Source organism: Lethenteron reissneri, chromosome 36, assembly GCF_015708825.2.
Source record: "Lethenteron reissneri isolate LAM-NWPU_2019-01 chromosome 36, ASM1570882v1, whole genome shotgun sequence".
Lineage (NCBI taxonomy): Eukaryota > Metazoa > Chordata > Hyperoartia > Petromyzontiformes > Petromyzontidae > Lethenteron > Lethenteron reissneri.
In genome coordinates this window covers 3,455,879-3,482,639 of record NC_083814.1, presented here as the reverse complement: position 1 = coordinate 3,482,639, position 26,761 = coordinate 3,455,879, and positions in this window count along the sequence as shown.

Here is a 26,761-nt window from a genome sequence, read left to right as displayed (position 1 = left end):
CACCACCGCAGCTCAATCAGTGCCCACCGCCGCAGCCCAATCAGTGCCCACCAGCGCAGCCCAATCAGTGCCCACCACCGCAGCTCAATCAGTGCCCACCGCCGCAGCCCAATCAGTGCCCACCACCGCAGCCCAATCAGTGCCCACCGCCGCAGCTCAATCAGTGCCCACCACCGCAGCCCAATCAGTGCCCACCACCGCAGCTCAATCAGTGCCCACCAGCGCAGCTCAATCAGTGCCCACCGCCGCAGCTCAATCAGTGCCCACCACCGCAGCCCAATCAGTGCCCACCACCGCAGCCCAATCAGTGCCCACCGCCGCAGCTCAATCAGTGCCCACCACCGCAGCCCAATCAGTGCCCACCAGCGCAGCCCAATCAGTGCCCACCACCGCAGCTCAATCAGTGCCCACCGCCGCAGCCCAATCAGTGCCCACCAGCGCAGCCCAATCAGTGCCCACCACCGCAGCTCAGTCAGTGCCCACCGCCGCAGCTCAATCAGTGCCCACCAGCGCAGCCCAATCAGTGCCCACCACCGCAGCCCAATGAGTGCTCACAAGCGCAGCACAATTAGTGCTCACAAGCGCAGCCCAATCAGTGCCCACCACCGCAGCCCAATCAGTGCCCACCACCGCAGCTCAATCAGTGCCCACCACCGCAGCCCAATCAGTGCCCACCAGCGCAGCCCAATCAGTGCCCACCACCGCAGCCCAATGAGTGCTCACAAGCGCAGCACAATTAGTGCTCACAAGCGCAGCCCAATCAGTGCTCACAAGCGCAGCCCAATCAGTGCTCATCAGCGCAGCCCAATCAGTGCTCATCAGCGCAGCTCAATCAGTGCTCACCAGCGCAGCACAATTAGTGCTCACAAGCGCAGCCCAATTAGTGCTCACAAGCGCAGCCCAATTAGTGCTCACAAGCGCAGCCCAATCAGTGCTCATCAGCGCAGCCCAATCAGTGCTCATCAGCGCAGCCCAATGAGTGCTCATCAGCGCAGCCCTATGAGTGCTCACCAGCGCAGCACAATTAGTGCTCACATGCGCAGCCCAATTAGTGCTCACAAGCGCAGCCCAATTAGTGCTCACAAGCGCAGCCCAATCAGTGCTCATCAGCACAGCTCAATCAGTGCTCACCAGCGCAGCCCAATCAGTGCTCACCAGCGCAGCCCAATCAGTGCTCACAAGCGCAGCTCAATCAGTGCTCATCAGCGCAGCCCAATGAGTGCTCATCAGCGCAGCCCAATGAGTGCTCACCAGCGCAGCCCAATCAGTGCCCACCACCGCAGCCCAATGAGTGCTCACCAGCGCAGCACAATTAGTGCTCACAAGCGCAGCCCAATTAGTGCTCACAAGCGCAGCCCAATTAGTGCTCACAAGCGCAGCCCAATCAGTGCTCATCAGCGCAGCTCAATCAGTGCCCACCGCCGCAGCCCAATCAGTGCCCACCAGCGCAGCTCAATCAGTGCCCACCACCGCAGCTCAGTCAGTGCCCACCGCCGCAGCTCAATCAGTGCCCACCAGCGCAGCCCAATCAGTGCCCACCACCGCAGCCCAATGAGTGCTCACAAGCGCAGCACAATTAGTGCTCACAAGCGCAGCCCAATCAGTGCCCACCACCGCAGCCCAATCAGTGCCCACCACCGCAGCTCAATCAGTGCCCACCACCGCAGCCCAATCAGTGCCCACCAGCGCAGCCCAATCAGTGCCCACCACCGCAGCCCAATGAGTGCTCACAAGCGCAGCACAATTAGTGCTCACAAGCGCAGCCCAATTAGTGCTCACAAGCGCAGCCCAATCAGTGCTCATCAGCGCAGCCCAATCAGTGCTCATCAGCGCAGCTCAATCAGTGCTCACCAGCGCAGCACAATTAGTGCTCACAAGCGCAGCCCAATTAGTGCTCACAAGCGCAGCCCAATTAGTGCTCACAAGCGCAGCCCAATCAGTGCTCATCAGCGCAGCCCAATCAGTGCTCATCAGCGCAGCCCAATGAGTGCTCATCAGCGCAGCCCAATGAGTGCTCACCAGCGCAGCACAATTAGTGCTCACATGCGCAGCCCAATTAGTGCTCACAAGCGCAGCCCAATTAGTGCTCACAAGCGCAGCCCAATCAGTGCTCATCAGCGCAGCTCAATCAGTGCTCACCAGCGCAGCCCAATCAGTGCTCACCAGCGCAGCCCAATCAGTGCTCACAAGCGCAGCTCAATCAGTGCTCATCAGCGCAGCCCAATGAGTGCTCATCAGCGCAGCCCAATGAGTGCTCACCAGCGCAGCCCAATCAGTGCCCACCACCGCAGCCCAATCAGTGCCCACCACCGCAGCCCAATGAGTGCTCACCAGCGCAGCACAATTAGTGCTCACAAGCGCAGCCCAATTAGTGCTCACAAGCGCAGCCCAATTAGTGCTCACAAGCGCAGCCCAATCAGTGCTCATCAGCGCAGCCCAATCAGTGCTCATCAGCGCAGCCCAATGAGTGCTCACAAGCGCAGCTCAATCAGTGCTCACCAGCGCAGCCCAATCAGTGCTCATCAGCGCAGCCCAATCAGTGCTCACAAGCGCAGCTCAATCAGTGCTCACCAGCGCAGCCCAATCAGTGCTCATCAGCGCAGCCCAATGAGTGCTCACCAGCGCAGCTCAATTAGTGCTCATCAGCGCAGCCCAATGAGTGCTCACCAGCGCAGCACAATTAGTGCTCACAAGCGCAGCCCAATTAGTGCTCACAAGCGCAGCCCAATTAGTGACCATGGGCCGGATAAATGTCCTCGGCGGGCCGCATGTGGCCCGCGGGCCGTAGTTTGAGGACCCCTGGTTTAAAGTCTTTCAAATCTATGACGCTTATGTCTTCGGATCTACGGAGCCTAACGGGCTGAAATATTGTACACAGACTTCGTCTCGCGTAACAATTCAATATTTTATTTAAAGAACCGGTCCATGTCCCGCCGATCCTGGGCCTCTTCGTGTTTTTTGCTTAATTTTTTTTTATATATGAGAATTATCCGGACAATAATTAGCTATTATTATTGTCTGGATTGAGATCTTAGAATGAATATGTACAAATACAAATAATTTTTACAAGATTAAAATAAATTGTATAAAAACACTTAAACTATAAGTAAAGTAAATTTACAAAATACATTTTAAAGTTTTTTACAAATACATTTTAATTAATTCTGTGGTCAAAATTATTTAGATGCAATTGATTTTACAGATATTGGAATTCAAAGCATTCTTTCAACTCCGTTAAATCTGATATTAAATTTGGATATGGATAAATACATAAATAAAAGGACCAATGCTACTTTTATTTCTTTGATGGACTTAACATTGCACAAGCTTACCGTATGAAAATGACCAGAATTTACGTGCAAGTCTTATTTAAGTAAATGACAATGAGACTAAAACTTAAACATAAAATAATAATGTCTAACAAAATATTTTTAAAAGTATTTAACAAAAACGCTACAACTGCCTCCGCTCTCCCCCAACTAGATTGCCAATTTGAAAATATTAACAATTTTCAAAAATGTCTCCGTTGGCAACCAATTTCTTTCTTTTTCAATATTATTTTGAAATAACCATTAAAATAACAAATTTTAATAATTTTTTTCCGAAAATTAATTAGGTCGAAATATGTGTGTCAATGCAGCACATCAAATTGTATTAATTTATGTGGTCATAATAAAGTATTTTCTACGTTTGAGTGCAAATAAAAGTGTGTGTGCATTGAAACACTAGTTTTTTACCTAATTTATTTTGTTTTATCACGTAATCAATGCGGGGTCTTTGCACCATTGCCATCACCACCACGGTTCAATCATTTCTCCCACATTATTCCAGCAAATTTAGACGTTAAACCAAATTATTTGGTGATACTGCGTTGGCAGTGGTGCACAAAGCACACATAAAAGGCGCTTTTGATGAATGGCCTTTGCCACAAACGTCGCCTGCTATCCAATTTTCCTTTTCAAGCGGTAGTGTTATGGGCAAATGTTTTTTTTCTTTCACAGGTGTTAATAGTAACATCAGTACTGATTAAAAGTTGGCCCAAGGCCAACATCTGCACGACATCAACTGTTAAATCAATCAAAGCTTTGAAAGGCGTGAGGGATGTCAAATGGAAAACATAACATACACAAATAATGCAGCAACCCTATACAGTCCCTCCAGAAAAACGCGATTATGCGATCGCAAGATTCCATGCAAAATCAGCCAAAGTCCGCATATTTATGCTGGGGGCGCGTTTTTTCAAATACGCCGCACTTTCGCCGCATAAATTGCAGATTTCCGCGCGCAAAATATGCGGGCTTGCATGATTTCATAATCCCCGCATTTTCGTTGCAAAAAGTCGCATTTGAGAGGGAGGAGATGGTGGAGGGGGAGGAGATGGACACTGAGGGAGAGGGGATGGAGGATGAGGATGGTAAATGATTGGCCAGTGTTAGAGGCTACGTAGTTAGTTTTATTCAGGAGTTTATGCAACTTTACAGTTGTAAGATTGCACTTTATTGTTAGTAGTATGTAAATTTACATTACTGTAAGACTGTACTGTTACTGTATTGCTTACGTTACTGTGCACTGAAAACACTTATTTTAACAGAAGATGTCTGTTTTGTATAGCTACCTCTGTAAAACAGGAAGCACACATTTTATTTTTTAATATTTTATTTATTCATTTTTACAGAAGTTGTAGCATATTCATTTTGTAAAGCTACAGAACTTGTTCGACTCAATGTTTTGTAAGTTTGAGCCATCTGTTTGTTAAGGTCTGAAATAAAACAAGATGAGAACTTAAATATTCCCAGCACTTTCTGTGATGTAGTATGCTTGCTTATCATAGGAAGTAATAAGAAATGACTCTTTACATTAAAGTAGTAGCCTAGTGAATAGGGTGTTGGGGGAATCACTTTTTTTTCTCTTTTTCATCAAACCGCAGTTTTTGCAAGTTCCCGGAATTTTTGCAAGTTCCCGGAATTTTTGCAAGTTCCCGCAATTTAATCGCATAAAATTGCATAAATATCCCGCATATTCCATCGCATTTTTTAAGAAAACGTGCCGCATAATCAACGATTTTTGCCCGCAACAATCACCAAAAAACTCCGCGTTTTTCTGGAGGGACTGCCTATATGTATTATATGTTAAAAGTACTCTATATTTAGATCATAACACCTTGTTGATAAGTGTTTGAGAATGGGAAGGAATGTAATTACAAACCGATAATGCTGTAATGCAACAAACACGTCCATTTGTTAAATTTTACAAAAATATATTTATTTCAGAAGTTTGTTTTAGGAAAAACAAAAAGTATTTCGTCGTCATTTAACAATGCCTTGCTGATGAGTGTGTTTTAGCTGAGCATGGAATTCGAAGAGACGTCTTCATGTCAAATCGACTCAGTGACGCACACACGAGTTGCAAGTGCGGCCAATAGGACGGTTTTACTGTGTCTGTGTTAGGGGAATCGTAGAATTTTCGGCATTGACATTCACACTATCAGACAAGCATCTCTATGAGTGCAAAGGTGATGAGAAGAATAAAGCTAAGCCTACAAATGACTGAAAAAGGTTAATATTTGAGGTTTTTATTGGCACACTTATCCTTTACGATGACAGATAGTATGGTAAATTGTGTGGGTGAATGATAACCGTCATTGCAGAGAGGACTTATAAAAAATACTTTCCACGTAGCTTTAGCGCAAGATGAAAGTTGTATGTTTGTGTAAAGGAGAGCGCTCCATGCAATATGGGCAAAACTCAAATATATTAGGTATACAATCCCATTGCTTCGGATAAACTTAAGATTAATTAAACATCTGGGGATGGAGCACTGATAGCCTGTGCCGTAGCAAGGGCAGAGACGGTAAAGGGGCGTTACTGAATGTGAAGACACATTTTTGAAAAGGAAGCAAAGCAGTAGCGACTGGTAACTCAAACATTTGGTGGGAGAGTGTTGGCACCGCAGCAATAGCAGTGGGAAGGAAGGTGGGAAGGCAGGTAAGGACATTTATAAACCACACCCTTAAACCAGGTTCTCAAGTGCATCGGGTTGATATCTGGTCACCAATGATTTACAAGCAGAGTTTAATCTAGGGACATGCCGTGTTTTACTACGAATGTGTAATGTGACACTTTAATTTAATACATGGCACCACAGGTACTCTAAACTTCCAATTCATGTGCACGTATAAAGGTGTAGTGTAATAGCGCCGGCTGCTGGACAGCAGTGGCAACTGTGCGGACAGATGTATACTATAGTACACACGCCGGTGAGCGTGTGCTCGGGTGTGTTGGCAGGGCAGAGGAACTGGGGCAAGGGTCACGGAGGACCCTATCTGGAATCCCCTGGAACCCGCTTGTGGGTTCAAGAAGGGAGGCATGGCCAGGGCGGAGTTAGGCCACGTTGGGAGGATAAAAGGAGCCGAGAGCGGGAGCTCGAGGCTGCCGGTTCTGGGATTGGATTTGTCTCATCGTTGCTTACACTTACACCTCCGATTAGCACGGTTGGCTACACGCGGTGCAAATGAAGTTCAACATACATGCATGTCTACATGCCACTCAGTCTACATGCCACTCGGCATACATGCCACTTGATCTACATGCCACACAGTCTACATGCCATTCGGTCTACATGCCACTCACTCTACATACTGGTTGGTACATTATACATGCCGCACAGTCTACATGATAAACTTCAGCCCTGTCCAGTCTGCATTTCGAGCTATCCACTCCACTGAGACCATGGTCGTGGCTTGTATCAACAACCTCTGGACAGCTTACAATTCTGAATTGGCAGTAGCACTGGTCAGACTGGACATTTTTGCTGCTTTTTACACCATCAATCCACTGGCTTTTCTAGCGTTATCAAACATGAACAAGATATATCCGGCGTCATTCGGTCTCTGATCGGCATCCCACACGTAGCAATCTCAAGTTGCTGGGTATTGCATTCAACAAACACCTCACCTTTGAATCACATATCAACGAATTCATCTGATCATGCACTCACCACACCCAAGGTGTACGCGACATCAGAAATTGCATAGACTACTACGTCGCAACACCATAGCACGTAGTCCAGTTGTCACACGCCTTGACTATTGCAACTCTCTGCTGTAAATGATGGTCTAAGAAAACGTCTCCAGCGTCTCCAGAACATGATCGCTGGAGTCCTTTGCCTGGCCCCACCTCTCGTGAGCTCTTCAAACCTTTCGAAGGAGCTATACTGGTTATCAGTATATTAGAGAGTCAAGTTCAACGTTACCGGACCATCATTAATTCTATGCACATCTGGTATGGACCTGCTTCTGTGTGAAACAGACTCGGCTTAGGGCAGCAGAACGGAGATTTTCATTGGTAGCAATGGTGGTCTGGAATGGCCTGCCGACTGAAGTCTGCTCAGCCGTAAAATCGGTGCTTTAAAGATTAGACTAAAAACATGTATTTTCTCTTCTTCTTTGCTTAAATTAGTTTAATTTTCTCAGTGCCATTCGTGCTTCCGTCTCAGCTTTTTGTTGCATAAATCTTGGATTGTGCCATCAATCAATCTTGAATTGATCGATGCCACAATGCCACTCAATCCCAATGCGACTCAGTCGGCATGCCACTCAGTCGGCATGCCACTCAGTCTACCCAAAGTAATGTTAGCAAGTGACTGTAGAGAGAAAAAAAATTCGGGTACCATACACAAATTAATTATCAAAAATATTATTCTTAATTTACACGTGGAGACAAAACAGAGTTCGCTTACATATGCTCTTATGGTACTGTTTAAGACTCGCAGTGTTATGAACTATTTGTAAGACATTACAATGTTAGCGCTTTATTTTGGAGTACAACCACAAACACAACAGCTGCAATGTAGCTACAACCGTAACCACCACATTATAACCACAACCATAACCACAGCCACGGGCGCGTGCAAAGGGAAGCCGGCACGATCACGCGATTCCCACCAAACCAGAACGTTCCAAATGAGCCCGAGCCCCAAGTGAGGTTGACGCAACCATTGACAAACACAAAAACAAGTTTTGCCTCGTGCAGTACGTACATTGACAATAATAATAATAATCAGTAGCGGCTCGTGACATTTACAGTAGGAGGGACTGTTGTGAGTGACCTCTGAAAATTATGTGTTCTAATTAAGAAAAACCTCGTCTTGTTATTGGCCTTCCTGTGAAAGTGATATAACTGTCTTATCTACCAACGGTAGGCATTTATAAACAATGCGAACAAAACAACAAAGCACTAAAATGGTGTCCCCATGACCCTCAAGTCCACACTACACAACCACTTTGGCATTGCCAACAGCCTAAAGAAAAACCTCGTCTTGTTATAATGATCAGCTGACACGACTCAACAAATTAGCCAAGGCAACCAAGACACCGCATACTGTACAATAACAGCCACACACGTCGTACACCCACCTACACAAAAATATTCTGTTGCTTGATATTCAACTTCTCCTGCATAGTCATCCTTTCAAATTGAATATTCAGGAGTGACTCCACAGTGTTCGTTGCTAATTAATCGCTCGCTGCACCTGCTGCCATCGCCATTGCTGTTGTTTCCTCCTAGAGGGTGTAGGCCGTGGCCTGCTGTATTTTGCAGTGCAACCTCGCGTTGTGACGAACACATTACTGCCATGGGCACCTTTTTCACCGCCCTGAATGAGTCTCAAACGGCGTGGCAAAAATGCTAGAAGCAAATCGCAATGAAGGCAAATATCTCACTCGGACGCCTCCACAGCCGCCCCGAGACCTCCCCGAGGCATAAGTCAGACTGTGGTGTTGCAGCGGTTTCTAATATGAACAACTTAAAATGTTATCTTCATTAGGCAATTCACGTTGAAAGTATTGTTTTTTTCAACCCAACAAGACAATTTAGAGAAAAGTATTTTTGTAATGAGAAAAATAATTTCTCATCTCCAGCTGCTTCGTGGGGCGGCAACTCAACGCCTCAAGTGGACGAACCGCGCCTGACCACAAGTATTGTGGTTAATGCAGACGTGATTCTTCGTAAAAAGGTTTCAGTTTTGTTGCCAGAAAAAATGGGAAAACCCTTATTCTTATATTATGGTACTGGCAAAGGAGGTCAAATGCTGTAGATGCTTATCCCGAGCCCTCATTACTTTGATTGTGCATTGTCTTTGAGCTGTATGCCTTTTGGCGTCCTCTGGTCTAGCACCGTATGATACGAGGCTCAAATGAAATCTGTCTCTGGTGTGAACCAATCAGATTCAAGGACAATGCATATACCTACGTGACTTTACCGAAAGAACCAAAGAGTATGGATTCCTGCAGTCACGAAAGCTTCAAATCACCACAATGCATATCATATCAGAGTGTGTTTTTGGTTTGCATTCTGACCACAAGTATTGTGGTTAATGCAGACATGATTCCTTGTAAAAGGTATCAGTTTTGTTGCCAGAAAAAAGGGGACAACCCCTATTCTTGCAATGTATATTTGTTTTGTATATATTCGCAGACCTTTTACACAATGTCCTCAGCAGGAGACAGTTTTGGTTGTGTGCATGTTTCCCTCCGATGTACCGTTTGGGAGATCCAGAGAATGACAGATGACCGGAAACTTACGAATTTTATACAAATACTGCCTGCAGTCTATTTGTTTAGCAGTATACAGTCTGTGCACAGTTGTATGTACTAAACAAACGTTATCTACTTACATTTTCGATCAAGAAACGGAAACACCCTGTACTGCACTAACAAAATAACATGTATTTATCTAGGATTGCATCACTGAACCTCAAGAATACTTTTTTCAGGAGGGTCCTGCATTGAGATATTTGGACAATTCCATTAAAAGCAGAAGACTCAAACAAAGAGAAAGCACAAAGTCTCAAGAAATAGCCTGAAAATCCATTTTCTGTACTGTCTTGTCCTGGCAATCTTGAAACCCAGTGGGTTTGACATTTTTCACAAAACTGCGTAATACACCAAACTCATTGCATAAAAAATTCCATAGTGTCTCTAATTTTTATTTGTTCCGTGAGCCATATGTTCATTGTGTTTTTCCATGTTTATTCACATACGTTTTAGGTTTTGTTCAGTTTGCTTTGTCATTGCCCTCATTTCTCATTAATTGGTCATTTTGAATTTTCACTTTGATGTTACATTATTGTTGTGATTGTTTTTTTTTTACAGATACAACATTATCACCAGGATTACCAACAACATTCTCAACATCCCAAGGCTCCACAGTCTCAACATCACAAGGCCCAACAGTCTCAACATCACTCGGTTCAACAGTCTCAACATCACTCGGTTCAACAGTCTCAACATCACAAGGTCCAACAGTCTCAACATCACAAGGCCCAACAATCTCAACATCACAAAGTTCAACATTCTCAACATCACTCGGTTCAACAGTCTCAACATCACAAGGCCCAACAGTCTCAACATCACAAGGCCCAATAATCTCAACATCACAAGGTTCAACATTCTCAACATCACTCGGTTCAACAGTCTCAACATTACAAGGCACAACAGTCTCAACATCACAAGGTTCAACATTCTCAACATCACAAAGCCCAACATTCTCAACATCACAAGGCACAACATTCTCAACATCACTCGGTTCAACAGTCTCAACATCACTCGGCCCAACATTCTCAACATCACAAGGTTCAACATTCTCACCATCACTCGCTTCAACAGTCTCAACATCACAAGGCCCAACAGTCTCAACATCACTCGGTTCAACAGTCTCAACATCACTCGGTTCAACAGTCTCAACATCACAAGGCCCAACATTCTCAACATCACAAGGTTCAACAGTCTCAACATCACTCGGTTCAACAGTCACAACATTACAAGACCCAACAGTCTCAACATCACTTGGTTCAACAGTCTCAACATCACAAGGTTCAACAGTCTCAACATCACTCGGTTCAACATTCTCAACATCACAAGACCCAACATTCTCAACATCACAAGGTTCAACAGTCTCAACATCACTCGGTTCAACAGTCTCAACATCACTCGGTTCAACAGTCTCAACATCACTCGGCCCAACATTCTCAACATCACTCGGTTCAACAGTCTCAACATCACAAAGTCCAACATTCTCAACATCACAAGGTTCGACATTCTCACCATCACTCGGTTCAACAGTCTCAACATCACAAGACCCAACAGTCTCAACATCACTCGGTTCAACATTCTCAACATCACTCGGTTCAACAGTCTCAACATCACAAGGCCCTACATTCTCAACATCACAAGGTTCAACAGTCTCAACATCACTCGGTTCAACAGTCTCAACATCACAAGACCCAACATTCTCAACATCACAAGGTTCAACAGTCTCAACATCACTCGGTTCAACAGTCTCAACATCACTCAGTTCAACAGTCTCATCATCACTCGGTTCAACAATCACAACATTACAAGACCCAACAGTCTCAACATCACTTGGTTCAACAGTCTCAACATCACTCGGTTCAACATTCTCAACATCACAAGACCCAACATTCTCAACATCACAAGGTTCAACAGTCTCAACATCACTCGGTTCAACAGTCTCAACATCACTCAGTTCAACAGTCTCAACATCACTTGGTTCAACAGTCTCAACATCACAAGGCCCAACATTCTCATCATCACTCGGTTCAACAGTCTCAACATCACAAGGCCCAACAGTCTCAACATCACTTGGTTCAACAATCTCAACATCACTTGGTTCAACAATCTCAACATCACAAGGTTCAACAGTCTCAACATCACAAGGCCAAACAATCTCAACATCACAAGGTTCGACAGTCTCAACATCACTCGGTTCAACCTTCTCAACATCACAAGGCCCAACATTCTCAACATCACAAGGTTCAACAGTCTCAACATCACTCGGTTCAACATTCTCAACATCACTCGGTTCAACAATCTCAACATCACTCGGTTCAACAGTCTCAACATCACAAGGTCCAACATTCTCAACATCACAAGGCTCAACAGTCTCAACATCACTCGGTTCAACAGTTTCAACATCACTCGGTTCAACAGTCTCAACATCACAAGGCCCAACAGTCTCAACATCACAAGGCACAACAGTCTCAACATCACTCGGTTCAACAGTTTCAACATCACTTGGTTCAACAGTCTCAACATCACAAGGCCCAACAGTCTCAACATCACTCGGCTCAACAATGTCAACATCACTCGGCTCAACAGTCTCAACATCCCAAGGTTCAACAGTCTCAACATCACTCGGCTCAACAATCTCAACATCACGAGGTTCAACAGTCTCAACATCCCAAGGTTCAACAGTCTCTACATCACTCGGCTCAACAGTCTCAACATCACAAGGTTCAATAGTCTCAACATCACTCGGCTCAACATTCTCAACATCACTCGGTTCAACAGTCTCAACATCCCAAGGTTCAACAGTCTCAACATCACTCGGCTCAACAAGCTCAACATCACGAGGTTCAACAGTCTCAACATCCCAAGGTTCAACAGTCTCTACATCACTCGGCTCAACAGTCTCAACATCACAAGGTTCAATAGTCTCAACATCACTCGGCTCAACATTCTCAACATCACTCGGTTCAACAGTCTCAACATCACAAGGCACAACAGTCTCAACATCACAAGGTTCAACATTCTCAACATCACTCGGCACAACAGTCTCAACATCACAAGGTTCAATAGTTTCAACATCACTCGGTTCAACATTCTCAACATCACTAGGTTCAACATTCTCAACATCCCAAGGTTCAACAGTCTCAACATCACAAGGTTCAACAGTCTCAACATCGTTCGGTTCAACAGTCTCAACATCACAAGGCCCAACAGTCTCAACATCACTCGGCTCAACAATCTCAACATCACTCGGCTCAACAGTCTCAACATCCCAAGGTTCAACAGTCTCAACATCACTCGGCTCAACAAGCTCAACATCACTCGGCTCAACAAGCTCAACATCACTAGGTTCAACAGTCTCAACATCCCAAGGTTCAACAGTCTCAACATCACTCGGCTCAACAGTTTCAACATCACAAGGTTCAATAGTCTCAACATCACTCGGCTCAACATTCTCAACATCACTCGGTTCAACAGTCTCAACATCACAAGGCACAACAGTCTTAACATCACAAGGTTCAACATTCTCAACATCACTCGGCACAACAGTCTCAACATCACAAGGTTCAATAGTTTCAACATCACTCGGTTCAACATTCTCAACATCACTAGGTTCAACATTCTCAACATCCCAAGGCTCAACCATCTCAACATCACAAGGTCCAACATTCTCAACATCACAAGGCCCAACAGTCTCAACATCACTCGCACCATCACATGGGAGTACAAGTCAAGTTTCTTCAACAAAACCACCTGAAATAACATTTCCAGGTATAGCAATACAATACAGCACAGTATAGTCTTAACAGCAAGCTTATTAGCAGCACTTTAAAGCATTTCATAATCCCTTTTCAAACCTGAAGATTACCTCATAAAGTGAATGTGATTGAAAAAAAAGATCAAGTACCTTTTTGTATGGCTAAGGTGGCAATTCAAGAGCCAGGCAAACATGTGTGCAAATCAAAAATAAGATACAATATGTTCGCTAAAGAACTGTCTTGAACAGAAAATTATAGCAGGGATCCCACCTTACTTTGCCTGTCAACATGACATCACCATTCTTGCACACATTCTGTAGATTGTGGCATTTTTTTGTATCATCTAGGCAGCAAAAGCACAACAAAGGCATGCTGTTCAGACACCTCTTCCGAGATGTCTGAACAGCATGGAAGCATAGGTCAAATAACCCCCTCGAGGGGCCCTCTATATATACATATCTCCTTCTCCTGGAGGCCCTTCCGCCAGCCCTAGCCTGAGCAAGAAATTGCAGGGCTGCACATTTTCCGAAAATACTGCTCTAAAAGGGAATTGCAGGCACTATTCAAATTTAGGCTTTCAGCAAAGACACAACCCCACTGTAACCGATCTCGAGAATCAATGAAGTATTTAAAATTCCCACTGATCGTAATTTGATATATATTTAAACATGTTGCATTGTAGTATGTATTGCATATATGGTATAGGTTTATATCCCATTTCTCAGGGCACCCTAGGTATTTGTGTAGTTTTATTTTTTAAAGAACGAATGACTTTGAAAGAGGCATGGCAAGATGTTTTTCAAAACAGAGATGTTTTAAATACTGCAGGAAGTAACTGTAGTACATCAGCTTGGGGTATTCCCTCTTACTGAGCTGCATAAATGCCCAGATGTTGCAATAAGCACACATGGAACGTAAATATACTACAACTGTGGATAAGTACAATGTAATTTTTATACCTAATGTGCATAATCACATTGTGTTTTCTTGTTTTACCAGTGACATGTCCGAACATAGAATGTGTAAATGGAGGAACGGCGGATTGTAACACTGGTCAGTGCAAATGTTCAAATCAATTTAGTGGCCCAACATGTGAGGTTTACCAGAATGCATTTCAGGCCGGTAAGTCTCATGAGTGATTCATGTAATTTTACTTTAATAGAGCACCTACCTTCACTTTACTGATAAAGTCTGACAGCGAATAAACACTTACTATTTTTAAACGTATCCAACTTCAATAAAGTGGAACTCCTATTATCCATGGTGGTGATGTGGATCCTATTTTCTGCAAATTTAGGCCACTTGAATGCGGGATGGGGGGAAAAACCATGAATTGAGAATTAGGAGAATAGAACCATGGATAATAGGAGTTTCCATGGACCCTACCAATGACACGGATACTAGGGCGGATGAGTTTTACTGCAGCGGTGGCCGACCTGTAACAGATCAAGAGCCAAAAGGACCCATTAGTTCTGCAAAAAGCCAAGTGTACATTTATAATGGTATATATATTGCTTTCCCACCTGATGACGGACGCTTGTGTTGCGCCCGAAACGTCGTGATTTATTTTATTTTATACCTACGTGACTTTACCGAACCAAAGAGTATGGATTCCTGCAGTCTCGAAAGCTTGAAATCAACATTATATTGGCAGTTTTTGGCACAGCACGGGACACATTTATTATTTTTTGCTACGACTGTGATAGTACGTTCTACGTTGTGCTCATTTGATAGGGCCGCACGTGGTGGATTAAAGAGCCGCATGCGACTCGGGAGACGCCAGTTGGCCACCGCTGTTCTACTGTATTGCTTTAATATGATATCCTCATAGTAAAAATATATATGTTATTAAATGAAATGCGTATGTCATCATTGGAAAGTAAAATGTTTAAATTAGCCGTCTGTTTCAACCAAAAACATCGTTGAGACATGTTGCAATAAAAATACAATTATTCGTTCCTACTCCACAATGAACTTCGAACTTTTCTAACTTGACATCCTGCTTTAAAATATTACAATGTAAATATTACTAAGTAAATCACAGAGCTGAGTATTTAGCACTTGCAAAATTAAATAATAATATCCACACCTTCAACATAAATTATTATTATTTACCTTTAAGGTGTTTTAGTCCACGTTTGATATTTTGTTGGTTTTTATATGGAATTGGTCAAACACACCAATGTAGGATCCTCTTCAAAGAATCTTAAAGACTCAATGTTGATTTTTCTGGACAATTACTTTGGAAATCATTTAACCAATCAGGATTTCACCGACGTCATCGTTGCTTATCCTTGAAGAATCGTGCTATAGTTTGATTGGCAAAGTAATTTCAATCAAAGTTTTTTGCATACGCATGAAAGCAGCGAAGATTGGTAGTCTTCCAAGTTTGTACGGACATAAAGGGTGTGTGTATCATGAATGTGTGGTTATATATAATTTTACTTCATCGGCTTTTCACACTTACAGAGGGACCACTAAAATCTGCAAATATTACCATTCGAATAACAAATGAAGAATTTTCCATGGACTTGAAAAATAAAACACATCCTGTATACAAGGCATTTGAGAGAAAGTTTCTGAATTATGTAAGTACACATAGTTATTGCAAAGTTCAGTCAACAATATAAATCGTTTAATTGGTCCGATAAATATTTTAAACTCTCATTAATGATAGTAGCTTACGAACTTTTTAAAAATCACGAAATGCTTGAATTTGTACGTAACTAATCATTTGTTGTTGGTTTATTTGTAGATGAAAAACATTTATTCGCAGATTTTTGGATTCCAAAGGACAGAAATTATTGAAATTACGTAAGTTTGCTTTTTTTGCATACATCATGAGTTTCATATTTTCGGGCAGGAATGGGTATGTCCATAAAAATATCATCCATTATTAAATAATACATTGCAATCGGTGTGTGCTCGGTCTTTAAAGCCACATGCACACGGTGGGATACAGATGTTATGACACGAGTCTAATCTCTATAAACCTGAGAGCACGAGAGCGTTCCTGGTGTTCGCAAGAAAGAAAACAATGAGATGAAACTTCAGAGTGGTCGAGATAATTAAATAAAAAAATTTGATGCTGGAGCATACTTTTTATGGGTTATTACCACCCACAGCCAGCATTCATGTGCTAAGTGATGTCGACGTCACCGTGGGGCTTGTGCCAGGCTAAGTGCACTATGAGATTACGCGGTGCGTCGAAGGCACGCTGGCAGGATGCGGGACAAGGACCAGGTGATATGGGTGATGTCCTGTCTTTTGATGCCCTGTCCTGGCCCACGTTAGGGCTAACACGCACGCATAACTCTTTGTGCTACGGGGCCGTCCATAAATGACGTCACGCATCTGGAGGGGCGGGGTCAGACATTTGTGACGATGTGTGACGAGGGGGGGGGGGGTTGAGAAATATGACGTCACATCAAAATGCGCAACTTTAAATAAATACTGTATAAACAACACGTTCTACTTAATTAAATAGACTTTTTAATAAATGTTTTCTCCTACAACATCAGAGTGCAGCGCCACATTAAATACGCACTACAATGACAATAGTTTAAAGCGATTTGAAGCATGTTTTATTTGGGGGGGGGGGCAGAGCTTTGTGACGTCATATTTCAGGGGGGGTCTGACTTTTTGTGACGCCGTGTGACGAGGGGGGGGGTAAAAAATCGTCCAAAATCGCGTGACGTCATTTATGGACGGCCTCTACGGCGCTACAGCAGAGCGCCATAGCCGCTGCTTATGTGTTACAGAGGGGGGTCGCGTACATTCACATAGGGGTTAGAGGATCACAAAGGGATCATGTGTCGTACCGTACTGCATTTGTATGCAGTAACTGCAAGTAAGTCATTGCATGCTATCTATAATTTCCTGAGTGCACTCAATACACTTCCCACGCAGATGAAAAGGTCAAACATCCCAATAATGAACAGTTTATACAGTGATATTTAATCAACCTACTTATTATTACTGATGTTAATGATACGAAATAGGTTAACGGGTTCATTATTGTTGCTGCTCTATTCGTAAATAATATGGCCATTTTCTTCAAATACATTTATTTCCACTGGTATGTGTGTTTAATGCACTTGTTACAAATAAAAAAGGCCAACAGTATTAATGCTGCTATAATGCAGCATTAAATTACCACACTCGTATTGTATTTCATTGGTGCAATTGCGTTTTTACGAAGTTAATTATTCCTAGAAATTCTGCAGGCTAATCCGTGCTGTAAAAGTTAGATTTGTTCGTGCTGAAAACCATATTAACTTTGAATTTACTTACTGTATGTTGAAATGTCGTTGATGCAATATAATCTTAAGACACTTGTGGTATAAACTTTGGTTGTAAACTATACAACCTAACAATTGAATTGTGTTTGTGATGCTCACAGTAATGGAAGTACAGTGGTGGATCACAGAGTCACTTTTCAGTACTCTCACAGTCCTGATAACTCCCCGGTCCTGAACGACTTGCAAAACAGTATAGAAAAAGCATTCAGCAATACGACATGCATTCTCCAGGACAGCATTACAACTTCACCAGGTAAGCTGTGCATAGCATGTGTGCCTTATTTATGGACACGTGCAAAAACAACTTTTAAATAGTGTTCCATCATCTCAAAAGGGAAATTAGAGTGAGAGCAGAGCGTTGACTAGGACAATATCCTAAGAAGAGTGTCCCTTGCTTTTAGCATGGAATTAAGTGAGCCTGACTCTGCTGATGAGACACTTAATGTTGAAGCTAGTCCTTCCACATAAACATCTGGCAGTTCACCGGCAATGAGTCAAGCAAGCTTGACTGCTGATGATATAGTGAATATTGAAACTGGTCCAGAGTTTGTTTGTACTAAATTGATGCTCTTAAAAGTATTCGCTTCCAGAATGCCGTGGGGTCGATGGGTTGTGTAATTTTTTCGTGACGTGGCGAGGCAGATCTATAAAGTATAATAACACATACATTACATTTATAAAGAGTATTTCTACAAGGAAAAAAAATTGCTAGAGAAGACATTGTCTGCTTATCTAGGAGTATATGGAGTGGAGTGGTGTGTTTATTTATCAACTTATTTATTTATTTACTTTTTGCTTGAGAAAGGGAAACGGAAGAAAACTGGAAAGTCTTGAGATGTGGGCTGTGGCGTGAAATGGAGAAAATCATTTGGACTGAGAAAAAGAGTAATGAGGAAGTTCTAGAGTAGGTTAGGTCGGAGAGACATTTGTTTCAAACAATTAAAAAAAACATTCATTATTTGCATTGGACACGTTCTCAGAGGTGAGAGGTTGATGAAGGAGGTTGGAGAAGGATGTAGTAAACCATCTTCTTGGTTCTTTCGGTAAAGTCACGTAGAAGGGAAATAATAAAAATAACACATAATCAAATACAATTATCACGACGTTTCGGCCACAACACAAGCAGCCGTCCTTGTGTCGTGGCCGAAACGTCGTGACAATTTTATTTTATTATGATTTATTTTTATTATTCTATTATTTCCCTTCTACGTGAATTTACCGAAAGAACCAAGAAGATGAATCCCTGCAGTCACGAAAGCTTTAAATCGAGATGTAGTAAACGTCAAATACTGCTCGACAGCTTGAAGGCAGCAGGGGTAACGCACAGTGACGTGAGGAAGGAACCTCAAAATCAACCAGGTTGGAGTGTGAGACAGATACCTGTCACTGGGCATTGTCGAAGCAAATGGCAGTTTTCTTGGGCTCACACAAAACAGTGCATTGTGTAGAGTACTCTACAGTATGCGTAATTATTTTCACAGTGTTTGTTCTGTTTTTTATATGATTACTTCAATTGGCTACTTATTACTTTAATACAAGCACTGTCAATTACATTTCGCTGCATTAGATTGCACATGATTATTCTTGATGTGCTATGGCCAAACAAGGAAGCAATTGCACTGCTATACTTGTATCAATGATGCATTAAGGTATTGGAGTTTAGTTTTAACTATTCAGAAAAATAAGTCTTTATGCCAATATAGTTTTTACACAAGTTGATATTGTGTCAACTTTTCCGCCGAGGATCTTATCCCGAGTGTGCCATCAGTGCCATGACACTGGACGCAGAATCCATTGGGAACTCTCGCAGACCAATGCGAGCATTCGCGTTCATCGCACGACAAATAAGAATCAGTATTTTAAAATCTCAGAACTGAAATGTTGCCCAATTAAGTGCAGAAACAACATTTCAGTTTGAGCAATCAATGGAGAACTTGTGACCGACCACACAAACAGCTGTCTGATAGAGCGTGTGATTTTTACTTTTTATCAAGATTATTAATACTCCAATGTTGTCCACAACTTATTGTCGCAGGGGGGTTTTCACGTAATTGTCATTCATATGGCTGTAAGGATTTGGGAGAGTGGGCTGGTCATTGGTGACCTGGCTGAGACACACAACTCACCATTGCACAGGCGCTGTGCCTGGGGGTCAAAGCCAGGATCTCAGCGGCGCCATCTCGGCTCCTCGTGACCTCTGAATTATCTCACGCAAAGTTTAATTACATTTGAATAAGTGAACCAGATATTTTTTTATGCAGAAAAATTATAACTGATTGGCAAAAAAGCCAAATGTCAATCACATCATTCAAAGAACATTTTTGATTTTTTTTTATTAATAACAAAAAAACATAATTCCTTAAATTATAACATTTCAATGCAATTTATTAAATTATACCATAAGCTCCAAACTGGTTTTACTGCTATAATGTTGATGTTTTTACACGCGTTGTGAATGCATGTTATATCTTACAGAGGAAAACTGCATGGGATTTTATTTGGACGTAAATAAGACAGTTATAGCTGCAGACAATACAGTTGTCAACGGTAAGTCAATTTCTTCCTTTTTATGACTGAATGTGGCGACTGTTTTGTGGTTGTGATGCTCATGTCAGTGATAAAGAAATGCAATCTCGATCATATTGTTGACAGGTTTTCATGTTCAAACACCTGATGATGATTGCTTGTGTTGCAGTCGAAACGTCGTGAGAATTGTATTGTTTTATATTTGTATAATTTTATTATTTCCCTTCTACGTGACTTTATCGAAAGAAACAAGAATATGAATCCCTGCAGTCACGAAAGCTTTATATAAAAATTTAACAGTGTGGCTGTAAACCAAAAAACCACGTAATCAGTGACGTTGTGGGCAATGTCCCTTTTTCACAGTACATAGAGCCCAGTGAGATAGAGTGGATTATAACAGTTACAGACTGCACTTAACACCATGGGGCCTAATAAGAGTACTTTTTTAATGTTTTCTGATGACCACAACTTTTAAAATAGGCATATGAATAGTTACCTAATAGTAGCTATTGAGTCACAGACAAACCCTTCAATAATTTAAAGCATTACTACATATACTCATTGAATAAATTATAAAATGTTGCTGGAAACAAAGCATTATGGGCATATCCTCTGAATATATTTAAAGTCACACTTAAAACTTTTAATAAAATCAGGGAAAACAGTGCGGGGTGGTGCCTGTGGGTGGATGAACAATACATATTATCTCTTGCGATGTCCTTTGCATATTACCTTATCCCAGAAATAACCTAAGACGATTATGCGTACGCTCTCCTTGACGACTGATGTTCGTGTTGGGTCATTTCTAGGTGTGGCAGATTGGTGTCAATATGTTCAAATCAGTCAATACTATGAGTATTTTGCAAACGGCAACACTTCAGAGTGTATTTCTGAATGTATTGTAAACAACTCAAAATATCACACGTGTGGGCCTGGAACGTGCCAAATGCATGCAACTGGACCGGTGTGTGAGTAAGTATTCATGATTCCTTTAAGGCGAAGTGAAGCAGCAGAGACAGAAACGTAACTGCAACAAAAAAAACAGTCGTAAATGCTACGTACAACTTCACATGGATATTATGTACAACACCAACTCTTTGTCATCGCTTTCAACATCACACTTCCGATTAACACGCTTGGCAATGTACGGTACGAAAGAAATTCAACATATATACATTACGGCCTACTGAATAAACTATTTTTATATAATATGCAGTAGGGGGAATGTGACCTCGTGTATATTTTAGTTTAATCTTCCATATTTTTGTTCCATTAATAGTACACGTGTACTCCAACACATCTCCAAAGACTATTCAGGGCAACTGAATAACCTTTAAAAGCACTAATTAATTAAAAGCTATGTTAATACGATTTTAATTTATTAAAACATCTACGTGTTTAAAACGTGGGCTTTCGTGACCAACACTATGACTCATAAATGGTTTATTTAGAATTAGATCGTGTAGGTATAGTGTCAATGTGAGCTGATGATGCTGGCTGTAATAGCCAGCAAAACGCCGTTTAACCTTGTCAGAACTTTGTTTTCTTTTCAACACAACCGGTATGAATTTCGATTTAAAGATTTTGTGACTGCAGGGATTCATCTTCTTGGTTCTTTCGGTAAAGTCACGTAGAAGGGAAATAATAAAATAATAAAAATAAAACATAATAAAACAATGCTCACGACGTTTCGGCCACAACGCAAGCAGCCGTCCTCAGGTGAAGAACAGGTCTGTCGGAAAGACAGCGTCTGAATGAAACGCCACAAGGCTTGGAGCGTATATTTAAGCTGGGTTGGAGGGGGAAGAGCGCCTTGACAAAAGAATTTGCATATGCGTACGCTCTCCAACCCAGCTTAAATATACGCTCCAAGCCTGGTGGTGTTTTATTCAGACGCTGTCTTTCCGACAGACCTGTTCTTCACCTGAGGACGGCTGCTTGCGTTGTGGCCGAAACGTCGTGAGCATTGTTTTATTATGTTTTATTTTTATTATTTTATTATTTCCCTTCTACGTGACTTTACCGAAAGAACCAAGAAGAAGAAAAAAACAACCGGTATGCTGAAAGACAGAATCAATGTTGCACGTTTGCCCCCCCACACCCCCGTGAAAACTTCATTTGTTGGCTTAGTCAGGTGATACAGGGTTATACCTAAACGATCTAACTCAACAATGCAGACTTGATGCCTTGCAAAATCTATCCACTTGGTGTTTGAACATCTTAACACCTCCTCCTTTATTGCCAGAGAGGGTAAAATCTATTCTTATTATGAATCATCTAACTGTGACCATCTCAAGATATCGTACAAAATACCACCACGAGACACGCGATTACATCATGGGGAAGGACAATAAAAATAGGAAAATAATTATTTATTTAAGAATAGGTTTTTTTTATGGCCTTTGGACACATGAACAGAGGAGGAAGGTCTTCACCCTGGGCTGGAAGAGAGGGATCGAGTTAGCAGTGCGGGTGGCCAGAGCGAGAGAGTTCGAGACTGTGGGAACATCGTTTATAGTTTTGTAGTTTATCAGGGATAGAGAAATAAAAGCAAGAACGGAGCCTTGAAGACAGCCAGGGCATAGGGGATTCTCAGAAGAACCGCCTGTGAAGGATGAACATTTCGTTGGTGTGAAGTTGATCTGAGTTTTAATGGTTATCTTCTGTAAGTGTTATTTTACAAGCAATGGTTTTGGTTGATTGTCAATTCATTGCCATATTGTACTGCCTCCGTTAATTATTTGAACATCACTTGAATGCGTGAACTCTGTTTATTTCAGGTGTCCGGATGATTTTAAAGGAGCCCATTGTGAAGAGCCCGTAGATTCCACTACTATTCTTTTAATAATTGGCCTCGTCGTGCCACTCATTCTGCTGCTCATGGTCATCGTCACCATCATAGTCGTGGTCGTCAAGAGACGCAAACGCAGGAGGTCCCGTGCTTCTGGGTAAGGCGCCTTGTGTAACCACTTGCACGCACAAACACATTCCTGCGGAGGGAGCTGGTAGGAACGTTGGGTTGCTCGGTCAATGGCCAGGGTCAACGGCGGCGTGGTGTATTCCGCAAATATGCCCGACTGTGAGGGCGGGCACAAGCCGGCGTGAGTATGTTAAACGTTGAGTTTTATAAGGCACCACGGGGTGACCAGCCCCTCCCCACTCGGCCCCACCCCTCCCACCCCCCCCACCCAGCCCCCAGCCCCTCCCCACCCCCCACCCAGCCCCCCCCTCCCCACCCTCCCCACCCAGCCCCTCCCTCCCCACCCCACCCAGCCCCTCCCTTCACGACGGACGGACACAATAATCCCCTGTGGGCTGGTGTAACCAGGAGGTTCCAACCAGTATAACATTGGTGTTCACTTAAAAGTCATGACCCTGGGCTAAAATGTCTGGCATATGCACCTGGCTCTAATGAATTACCCAGTTGCAATCTCCAGAACTGTGCTGATTGATTAAATGCATACCCTGTGCAGGACAGGTGATACAGATTACAATTTTACACAGCCAAATGGAAAATCAGGCAGCGTTGCATCCTTCTGCAACCCAGCAGTATGAGTATGAAGAGAAAGAGAGATTTTTTAAAACGTTTCTTTTAAATGTAGTGCTTGGTGTGGATTTAATTTAATATGCAATGGTAATATAATTCCCTAAAAACTTGGATAAAACTGCATCTTTTTTAATTTGGTTACCTTAATTAATTAAAAATAATAACATGAATTATATGCTTACATTTTCAACATAACTCATTGGCAAAGCTGCAGATACAATTTACACGTTTCCAAAAATCCAGATAAGATTAATGTATGCCAGTAAGCACTTGGGCAGTTCCACATATTACACGAGCCAACCTCACAGGAAAAATCTACTAAATCATCCTAAAAATGCATATAGGGTGTTATGTTCAAGGTAATTATCTATAGTTTTGTCAAATATGGCTCGTTTATGGAAAAAAACAACGGTGTTTACACATGAACACGAAATGTAATGCACCATCCCAGAATGGGTGAAAAAGTCGGTTTATCTGAGTACGTCTGACACCACGGATTTTTACGAGCTGTTTTTTGTTTGCATTTTGACCACAAGTATTGTGGTTAATGTAGACATGATTCTTCGTAAAAAAAATTTCAGTTTTGTTGGCAGAAAAAAGGGGAAAACCCTATTCTCAGACATTTGGATGTAAAGACACACACATTTGCGATAAATATTAAAATCATACATGCTGTAATAAAATTTGGAAAATGTATTTCATTTGCTTATGAAATGTCATCAAATGCCGATGACCTTTGAGATAAATAGCGGAATCATGTAAATTGCAGACAATGTTCAACGACTCGGATAACTTCAAAATCATAACTTTGCATGCCTTTGGATTTATTACATTTTCAATAAATATACTATATTGATAAATAATTACTGTTTTTTTTTGTACTAAAGATCAGGACATGAAAAGTATAGTGAAGGACGTGACAACCCAAACTACATGGCGGATGATATCAACGGTACGTGTTACAGTGACACATGTTACAGTGACACATGTTAAAGTGTACTGTGTTACAGTGGTACGTGTTAAAGTGTACTGTGTCACAGTGGTACGTGTTAAAGTGTACTGTGTTACAGTGGTACGTGTTAAAGTGTACTGTGTTACAGTGGTACGTGTTAAAGTGTACTGTGTCACAGTGGTGCGTGTTAAAGTGTACTGTGTTAGTGGTACGTGTTAAAGTGTACTGTGTTACAGTGGTACGTGTTAAAGTGTACTGTGTCACAGTGGTGCGTGTTAAAGTGTAGTGTGTCACAGTGGTACGTGTTAAGGTGTGCTGTGTTACAGTGATACGTGTTCAAGTGTTATGTTAAAGTGGCAATGCAATCAACACAACCTGCTGACAATACCCGACCACACCAAATGCTGTTAAGATTAAGAAATTTAAAAAATCATAAAAGCAAAGTGGTTGTGACAATATCACCCCCTATTCTCTTTACAACTCCGTGGTGGTGTATGCTGGCTTAAGTACGGGCAGTGGGGTGCAGTTCATCATGTTAATTTCACAAATTTTCATGATATTTCTCTAAAACATAAATATATATTCGTTACATATTTGTTCCATTGCATTTAATGCTATCAACAATAATTATGGGAATGTCATCCAAGCAATGGAATTGACCTAAGAGGATGTCAAACCATAGAGACGGAGTGATGAAATCAGCTCGTGTGCAGGTGCTAGGTGGATCATCAGAGGATCAGGAGAGATGGTGACAGTGGTGGGGGCTTCATCTAACTGTGGCTTGATCATGACAGATGATGATGTTGAGCTTAAACTTTTTTTTATATATGTAACAATGTATTTGTCCGATCTGGTTCTGCAATACAGGGAGTCAGGGTGACATTGTTTTTTTTTGTATCGTCAATAATGCCCACCGCCCTCTACAAGCAGCCTAGTTGATAGTAGAGGATGTTGGGGAGCCGTCGTGCCGAGGTTAGCGCACCGCTCGACGAACGCGACGGGCCGAGTTCGATTCCCTGCTCGCGGCCAACGTTGTGGGCTTCAACTCAGCCTCAAATGAGTAGCTGGTGGGATTTGGTGCTGGCCACCCAACCCCATGGCGTGCCAAAACATCCGTTTATGTTTGCACCAGTCAGCTTTCATTAACCTGCTTACAAGCCCACACCAAAATATTCTTGGTTCTTTCGGTAAAGTCACGTAGAAGGGAAATAATAAAATTATAAAAATAAAACAATACAATTCTCACGACGTTTCGATTGCAACACAAGCAATCATCAGGTGTGAAAACCACAGCAAGAACATTTTTTTTTAGAATCAAAATTTTCTTACTGTGGTTTTCACACAAAAATAGTTGCGTGTAAGAATATCAATACTGGACTGAACTCCACTCGTCCGTGATGATGCGGGGGGCCAGTATTACGGATCCTATTATCCATGGGGTTATTTGCGATTTTACCCCACTCTTCTGCACGCGGGGGGGCGGGGGTACTCACAGATTCTCGCGGATAATAGGAAGAATAGGGCCGCTGAGTGTTTGCGAATAATATGAGTCGTGGGGTAATAGACTAAAGTATACGAGTTTTGTTCTAACAGGGTTATTCTCTACTCATGCATCACATTTCTTTCAAACAGATGATTTCGATTATCCGCTCGGAGCACTCCACCCCAGACTTACGGAGGTTAGCCAGGAAGAGGTAAGAAACAATCTGTGCATAACGTAACAATGCGCCGTGTATTTTTCCAGCGACTTCACCAATGGCTTTGTCGAAATACTTCTAATACAGACGCAATGCCAAAATTGCAGACAAAAGCAACAAATACACGTGCACTGTTTGACCAATCCTGTTGAGTCACATTTGTCTTAGCCATTACATTTATTGTGATTTGTTTGTGAATACTCCACTGTCCCATTCAACAATGGAGTGTATTTTCATGTAGAATATTGTGTTTTCACTGTGCCATGAGCTTACACTGCCTGCCCCCCTTCTCTATCAATGTATTGCTATCATCAAGGTCAGATGTAATTGTATTCGTACGTGGTGCATTGGTCACTTGGAAAAACCTGTGCCAGACTGGAGGCGACAAAGAAAA